Source organism: Arvicola amphibius, chromosome 6 (assembly GCF_903992535.2).
Source record: "Arvicola amphibius chromosome 6, mArvAmp1.2, whole genome shotgun sequence".
Taxonomy (NCBI): domain Eukaryota; kingdom Metazoa; phylum Chordata; class Mammalia; order Rodentia; family Cricetidae; genus Arvicola; species Arvicola amphibius.
In genome coordinates this window covers 15367750-15376425 of record NC_052052.2, presented here as the reverse complement: position 1 = coordinate 15376425, position 8676 = coordinate 15367750, and positions in this window count along the sequence as shown.

Below are 8676 nucleotides of genomic sequence, written 5' to 3'. Positions count from 1 at the left end.
AAACCCTGTCTCGAAAAACCAAAAAAAAAAAAAATTGTGTGGGGGGTACACAGGTACATAAATACACATGAGAATCCAAAGAAGCCAAAAGAGGGCATTGTATCATCTGGAGCTAGGGGTTCAGATAGTTGTGAGCAGCAGAATATGGGTGCTTGAAACTCTCTTAACTCTGAGCCAACTCTCCAAGCTAATCTTGAACTTCTGATCTTGCTCTGCCTGAACCCAGGACTTCTTATACTAGGCAAGCACTCAATTAACCCAGCCTTGCTCCCCTCTCCTTTCTCCAGCCATTTTTTTTTTGGTTTTTTTGAGACAGGGTTTCCCTGTAGTTTCTAGAGCCTGTCCTGGAACTAGCTCTTGTAGACCAGGCTGGCCTCGAACCCAGAGATCCGCCTGCCTCTGCCTCCCGAGTGCTGGGATTAAAGGCGTGCGCCACCACCGCCCAGCTTTCTCCAGCCATTTTTAGGGAACATTGGTCAGTTCTGAGGTAACATGATAAAAAGAAACAAATGAGAAAATGTTCTGCCCACTTACATCTATGTTGTTGGTTGTTTTTGTCCTTTACTCTTCAGGCTTTTTGGGGGGCCTACCACCCAGCTCCCAAATAAATACACAGAGACTTCTTCTTGCTTATTAACGCCCAGCCTTATCTTGGCTTGTTTCTTTCCAACTTTTCTAACTTAAATTGTCCCCAACTACCTTTCGCCTCCGGGCTCTTTCCTTTTCTTACTTCTGTGTATCTTACTTTCACTCTGACTGCGTGTCTGGATGGGTGGCTGGCCCATAGTCCTTCTCTCCTTGTTCTCTTGCTCCTCACCTCAGTTCTCCTTGTATTTATAATACCTACTTGCTAGCCCCACCTATCCTTGCTGCTGCATTGCTATTGGCTCTTTATTAGACCATCAGGTGTTTTAGAAAGGCAAAGAATCACAGCTTCACAGAGTTACACAAAAGCAGCATAAACAAGTCACACGCCTTAAAATAATATTCCCCAACACATCTACTGGCTATTCTTTATTGTTTTAACCACTCTCAGCTCTTCTGTGACGGGAACAGCAAGAATTTAAAATCAATCAATCAATCAATCAATCAACTACTGCCACAGAGGCTGTCATATTTCAGAGGTAAAGGTGCTTGCCACCAAGCCTGACAAAATGAATTTGATTCCTTAGACCCACATGGTGGAAGGAGAGAACTAACTCCCACAAGTTGTCCTCTGATCTCCATCTCCAAGGACTGTGGTACCCCCATGTGCATGTGCAGTTTTAGGAAGTATAGCCTTGGAACTGGAGTGACAGATGGTTGTTAGCAACATGTAGGTTCTAGGAATTTAACCTGGAAAAGATGACCTTGGAGGCCAGAGACATTGGATACCCCTGCAACTAGAGGAACACCTCTTTAGCTTCATAGACCACTCCTAAACTAGTAGTGGCCACAGGCTGGTGAGACTCAGTGGGTGAGAGCACTTGCTGCCAGGCCTGATGAAGTGAGTTCAGTTCCTGGAACTTATACAGCAGGAGAGAACAGGCTCCCAAAAGTTGTCCTGTGACCCCCACCAAGTGCCCTCCTATAACAAATAATAAACGTAATCTAAAAGAACTACCAGCACCGCCAAGTTATAGAGCATTCTGCCTTTCCATCTCATTCTAGATTATCACAATTTGGGGAGGGATGAGCCTACTCTGCTGAGTAAGCAAAAGCCCAGATAATAAGAGCCAGCCTGGATCCCAAGAGTATCTTAGCTACAGGGACTAGAATTACTTTAAGCTCTAGAAGATGGGTCAGAGAACCTTGAGCAGCTTAGTAACCAGGTGCTAGGAACTGGTCTGCTCAGTCATTAAGAACCTGTACTGCTCCTGGAAAGGACCTGAGTTCAGTTCCCAGTATTCATGTCAGGTAACCAAGTGTATCTCCAGCCCCAGGGGATCTGGTGCCTCTGGCCTCTGAGGGATAGCCTCATTGTGTGCTCATGTGTGTGTTCCCAGTGATGTTAGGAGGTGATGAGATTTTTTTTTTTTTTTTTTTAAAGATTTATTTATTTATTATGTATACAACATTTTTTGCCTCGATGTATGCCTGCACGCCAGAGGAGGGCGCCAGATCTCAGTACAGATGGTTTTGAGCCACCATGTGGTTGCTGGGAATTGAACTCAGGACCTCTGGAAGAGCAGCCAGTGCTCTTAACCTCTGAGCCATCTCTCCAGCCCGAGATTTTTTTTTCAAGACAGGGTTTCTCTGTAGCTTTGGAGCCTGTCCTGGAACTAGCTCTTGTTTACCATACTGGCCTCAAACTCACAGAAATCTGCCTGCCTCTGCCTCCCAAGTGCTGGGATTAAAGGTGTGCGCCACCACCACCTAGCTTGGTGATGGGATCTTTAGGAGGTAGGACCTAACCACATGGTGTGCCACATCCTGTAATTCCAGCACTTAAGAGAAAGAGGGCAGGAGGATCAAAAATTCCAGGTCAGTCTCCACTTCATAACAAGTTGAGGATAGCCTTGGCTACAAGAGGCTGTCTTTAAAAAAAAAAAAAAAGCATAATGGGTAGGGCCGGCAGACAATTAAGTCTTGTGGGGAGTTGCCCTTAGGAAGGACTAATACTATTTTCCTGGAAATAGTTTTAACTGTTTTGAGGCAGAGTCTCTAGCTCAAGATAGCTTCAGACTCTCTTTGCAGAAGATGATCTAGAATTTCTGATCTCTACCCTTCCCCCAAGTGCTAGGATTACAGCCATGGGTGACCACATCCACTTATGAAGGACTGGGGTTCAAAACTTCCTCCTCAATGCTAGATAACTGCCCCTACCAACTTAGCCTAAACTAGTTTTTTCTTTTTGGTTTTTCAAGACAGGTGTGTGTGTGTATGTGTGTGTGTGTGTGTGTGTGTAGCTTTGGAGCCTGCCCTGGAACCAGGCTGGCCTCGAACTCACAGAGATTTGCCTGTCTCTGCCTCCTGAGTGCTGGGATTAAAGGCATGCACCAACACCACCTGGCTTTGAGCTAGTTCTTTAGAATGAGATCATAAAATTGCAAATTGATGGGGATGGAGAGATGGCTCAGCAGTTAAGAGCACTGGCTGGGGCTGGAGAGATGGCTCAGAGGTTAAGAGCATTGCCTGCTCTTCCAAAGGTCCTGAGTTCAATTCCCAGCAACCACATGGTGGCTCAAAACCATCTGTAATGGGGTCTGGTGCCCTCTTCTGGCATGCAGGCATACACACAGACAGAATATTGTATACATAATAAATAAATGAATATTAAAAAAAAAAAGAGCACTGGCTGTTCTTCCAGAAGACCCAGGTTCAAATCCTAGCACCTACATGGCAGCTCACAACTGTCTGTAACTTCAGTTCGAGGGAATCTGATAACTTCACACCAATGTACATAAAATAAAGTTAAATAGATTATTTTAAAAATTGCAAACTGAGGGCTGGAGAGATGGCTCAGAGGTTATGAGCACAGGCTGCCTATGCTTGGAGGTCCTGAGTTCAATTCCCAGTACCCACATGGTGGCTCACAACCATCTGTAATGAGATTTGGTGCCCTCTTCTGTCATGCAGGCAGAATACTGTATACATAAATCCGCCTGCCTCTGCCTCCCGAGTGCTGGGATTAAAGGCGTGCGCCACCATCTCCCGGTTAAATAAATCTTTTTAAAAAATGCAAACTGATGTCTTTCTGTTCTCTGTTGTCCTGTCTCCTCATATGATCTCCCCACAGTACACAAGCTCTCCTCACTGTAATGTCACCCAGGACTCAGCCAATAGCAGTACTATGATGCCCTTACACCTCCAAACCTGTGCAACAAATAAACCTCTTTCTTTATAAAATATCTAAGATCTGATTTTTTTTTTTTTTTTTTGGTTTTTCGAGACAGGGTTTCTCTGCAGCTTTTTTAGAGCCTGTCCTGGAACTAGCTCTTGTAGATCAGGCTGGCCTCGAACTCACAGAGATCTGCCTGCCTCTGCCTCCCGAGAGCTGGGATTAAAGGCGTGCGCCACCACCGCCCGGCAAGATCTGATATTTTTATATAGTCACAAGATAAAACAGAATAAGAGCTTTGGATTTTTTTAAAAAGGGGAACTGTTAAGTCAAGGAAAGGCTGAATGGTTGAGGGGGGAAAGATTCTCGGGTACAATCTAAGTGGCCATCAACCAGCAAATGAGGAAGGTACTGTCAACTATTCAGTGGAATGCTTTGCAGCCTTACAATGACTGGAGTAGAGCATGAGTGCTAAGTCACCTACAACGTCACGGCGCGAACAAGGTACAGATCAACAGTTCTATGAAACTGTCAGGCCCACAGGAAACTCCAATTCCCCAAACTCCAAAGGCAGTTCAAATATCCAGCAATGCACTCAGGCTGAACTATAGGACTGCTGGTGGTTAGACAAAAGCCAGCATTCCTCAGGAACTTGTGAAACTGGTTCCCACCCACCAAAGAGTCATCCTGGCCCTTCTCACCTGCTTTTATCCTAAACTCCCTCCAGCGCACGGCTTCCCATCCCCAGCTACTCCTTAATCCTTATAACCCTGCTATTCTCCATCTGCTCCTTCTGCTCCCTCTCTCTCCCCTCCGCTCCTGCTTCTCCGCTTTCTCTATTTCCTAGTCCCTGTTATTCTCCCCTCTCTCACCGATCGCCATGGTCATGTCCAGTCTGTAGGCTGTATTCAGTCTACCTTCTCTCTGCTCTGGACTCTTCCAGAGGCCTCTGGCTGTTCTCTACATTAAAAAACCTCCCCCTTAACCATACCATGGAGTGGTCATGTCCTTATCAGTTTATACGGAAACCATCAGAGGAAATTAAAAACACACTACCACCACCACATGTAGAACACATCCACAAACTGTACCTGGAAGTTATTAAATTAGCTGTACTTCAGAACATAGGATCAAGGAGGGAAATATTTTCACTGTGCATTTTTGTGGTTTATTTATTACTTACAAGAAGTCAAGAGGGAGATACTTTTCAGGTTTTCCTCCTGCCAAAACCTTTCACTCAAGATCCCAAACCCACTTAGGAAAGCTCCCTTTCACTAATTCTAATTACCCAAGATATCCACAACACTGGCGTCTAGAAATAATCTCTAAATTATCAGAAGGCCAGTTTTAAAGGTTATTTCTGAGAAAAGGACCAGTTCCACAACTGAAACGCCAGCAGTTTCAGGAAACCACCTGCCCAGTTCAAAGATCTCCCGACAGGTCAAAATTCCACAGCACGCTCTTTTTTTTTTTTTTTTTTTTTTTTTTTTTTTTTTTTTTTTTTTTTTTTTTCCTGTTCCACCCTCCTTGCCACCATCTTCAGCCTCAGCTCTTAATACAACTGCAAGTCCCGCTGTCTGCATTCACAGTAGCTGGGTTTTAGGAATCAACCAGCAGCCCTTCACCCAATCCTCTCGCTAACCCAGAGTTATAATTATTTTGGTGTTTTGTGTTTAGACAGGCTCCTGCTAAATAGATATAGCAGGCTTGCCTCTAACTTGCAGTAATTCCCCTGCCTCTGCCCCTCAAGTGCTGGGATGACCCAGCTCTCGGTGGTCCTCTGGTCGCCCTCAAGACACTGTCATCCACACTCATGGACACGCAATACGATGGCAGAGATGAACCTGCTCAAGGGTCAAGGTGGTGCGAGGGTTCAATTCCGCAAAAGACGCCCGGCTTGAAGCCGGGAGCCGCCCAGGCGGAGCGGAAGTGGACTTCCGGCCTTGGGGACGTCAACGCAACGCCGGGCGCGGAGCCGTAGATCCAAGACAGGGTCTCCGCATTCGCTCAGGCTAGGAGCGCGGAAGACGGAGACGGAAGGAAGGAGCTGAACATCCACCTCCACAGCGGCCACATGGCAGTCCAAGTGAACCTAAGCCAAGAGCGCAGCCACAGCCCTAAGCTGAGTCCGGAAAAGGGACGCCAGCAGTCTATCGCGGAACTTCCTGTTTTTCGTCGGAAGCGGAAATTGACTGCCGGGCTAGATTAGCTGCAGCGTCGCTCTAGGCTTCGGTAGTGCTGCACGACTCTATGGTTTTAACTCATCTCTGTTCGTTCATGCTCCTGCACCAAACTATATTCTTCCCCTAGTGGCGTCTCTCCCCCGGGAAAAGGGCTTCGTCTTCCTCCGCCCCAGTTGACGCAGTGACAGAATGGGAAGAGGTGAACAAGAATTCAGATACTCTCCGAGCCACATCCTGGGGCATCTATGACACTCAATAAAGACAGAAAGGGACAGTGTCCACAGGGGTGGGGTAAGTGTAGATGAGGCGGGGCGCGGTTTACTGGACAAGCCCTGTGTCCTACTTTGCTTTCTGTTGCTGTGATAAACACTGTGATCCGAAGCAACTTGGAGAGAAAAAGGTTTATTTCGGCTTACAGTTAACAGTTCACCATCCAAGGAAGCCAGGGCAGGAGCTCGGAGCCGAAACCAGGGAGGAACGCGGCTCGATGGTGAGAGAATTGTTTTTGTTTTTTTTTTTTTTCTTTTTAATAAAAAAAAATGGCTAGCCAAATCACTCACACCTTGTAAAACTTCCATGCAAAGAAATTCATATCTTCTCATCTACACCCACCCAGGAAAACTTTCGTTTGTACAAAAGTTCTGCTGCAGTCCCAGAATTCGATGATCCAGAGCAGCCAACCATTCTGCCCTTTCTTTCACGTTTATTATGAACTAGCCAATCAGATGAGAGTGTGGTTTAGCTTGCACCAATGGGCTGAAACACAGTCACCACCTGCCTTAGAATAAACTTTCTGTCCCGGTGTGTTTACTTTGTTTGGGTCTTGACGGAAGTGTTTTACAAAAAGAAATTGTTTTGCCTAGTTAACTTCCACTGCGTTTGTTTTCTTTCTTTCTTTCTTTTTTAACATTTATTTATTTATTAAGTATACAGTGGTCTGCCTGCATATGTCCCTGCAGGCCAGAAGAGGGCACCAGATCCTATTACAAATGGTTGTCAGCCACCATGTGGTTGCTGCAAATCGAACTAAGGACCTTTGTAAATGCAACCAGTGCCCTAAACCTCTGAGCCATCTCTCCAACCCTCCCCCACCTCGCTTGAATGCTTTCTTTGTGCAACTTCATGAATATTCTTTTCCAACACTGGTTTGCTCTCTTGCTTGCTCCGTTTTTTTGTTTTTGTTTTTCTAAAATGCTATGTATATCGTAGTTTTGCCTCCTTGTTTGCCTGATGCCCATGGAAGCCAGAAAGGCAAGCAGTAGAACCCATGGGGTTGAATTTACAGACTTTGTGAGACGCCATGTGGGTGCTGACAATCTAAGCTAGATCGTCAGAAGAGCAACTAGTGAGAGTCCTTAACTGCTGAGCCCTTTTCCAGCCCCTCTGCTAGCTTTTATCTGTCTGTCTGTCTGTCTGTCTGTCTATCTATCTATCTATCTATTTTGGTTTTTCAAGGCAGGGTTTCTCTGTCCTGGAACTAGCTCTTGTAAACCAGACTGTCCTCAACCTCACAGATAGTCGCCTATACCTCCCCAGTGCTGGGGTTAAAGGTATGTGCCACCCCAGCCCAGCTATCTGCTTACTTTCTTATACAGCCCAGGTCAACCTTCCTAGCCCTGCTACAGTGGGCTAGGGTCATCTATATTAATTAACAATTAAGAAAATACCTCAGGGCTGAAGAGATGGCTCAGTGGTTAAAAGCTCTGGCTGCTCTTCTAAAGGACTTGAGTTCAATTCCCAGCACCCCCATGGTGTCTCAAACTATCTGTAGTGAGATCTGGTGCCCTCTTCTGGCATGCAGATATACATGCTGGTAGTACACTGTATGCATAATAAAAAAAAAAGAAAAGAAAATACCTCAAGGATATGCCCACAGGCCAGTCTGTTCCAGGCACTCTCCCACCTGAGACTCCTAGGTAACTAAGGCTGTGTTCAGGAAACTAGGAGACCCTTCCTCAGTGTGCCCAGACAGCAGTGAATGTACGTGCACTGGGGGCTGGCCCAGTCTGCTCAGAGAATGACTCTGTCTAGAAGACCAAATCCTAACCCTGGGTATCTCATCCCCAATACTTCCAATTGCCACCATACTAAGTCCCACCTTCTGGTGGATAAGGGCTGAAGTTTTAGAGCCATATAGTCTGGTCTGAGACTGGCCAGGCAAGTCAGAGAGCTCAGAAGCCAGGAACAGGAAGTGCAGAGATGCCAACCAAAGTGGCCTGCCCATTTTGCCCTTATCCCACAGAAGGGAGAGGGATCTGGCTACTAGAAGAAAGCATTGAATTGGCTCACTTCTGTCTTCCAGCTGGCCGAAATGGGGTGACCTAGAGGAGTCAGAGACGTTAGGAAACTGGTTTGCCGAGTTAATGCCCAGACCCAGTGTTGCTATTACTGATCTGTAAACCCTGGATGGTTGGCTGCTCTACCTAGTGGTTCAAGGACCAGGACTCCAGTGAGAGGTCTGTGGTGGGTACCAGCACTGAGAAGACTGAGACAGGATCATGAATTTGAAGCTAGCTTGGGCTACCTAATGAGACCTTATCTTAAAACAAGAGCCAGGGGTGGTGTGTACATATCTTTAATCCCAGCACTTGGGAGGCAGAGGCAGGCAGATCTCAGGGTTTGAGGCCAGCATGGTCTATGGTATGAGTTCAAAGATAGTCAAGGCTATACAGAGAAAACCTGTCTTAGAAAAAAAAAGGGAGAAAAAAGGCTGGGCAGTGTCATACACCTTTA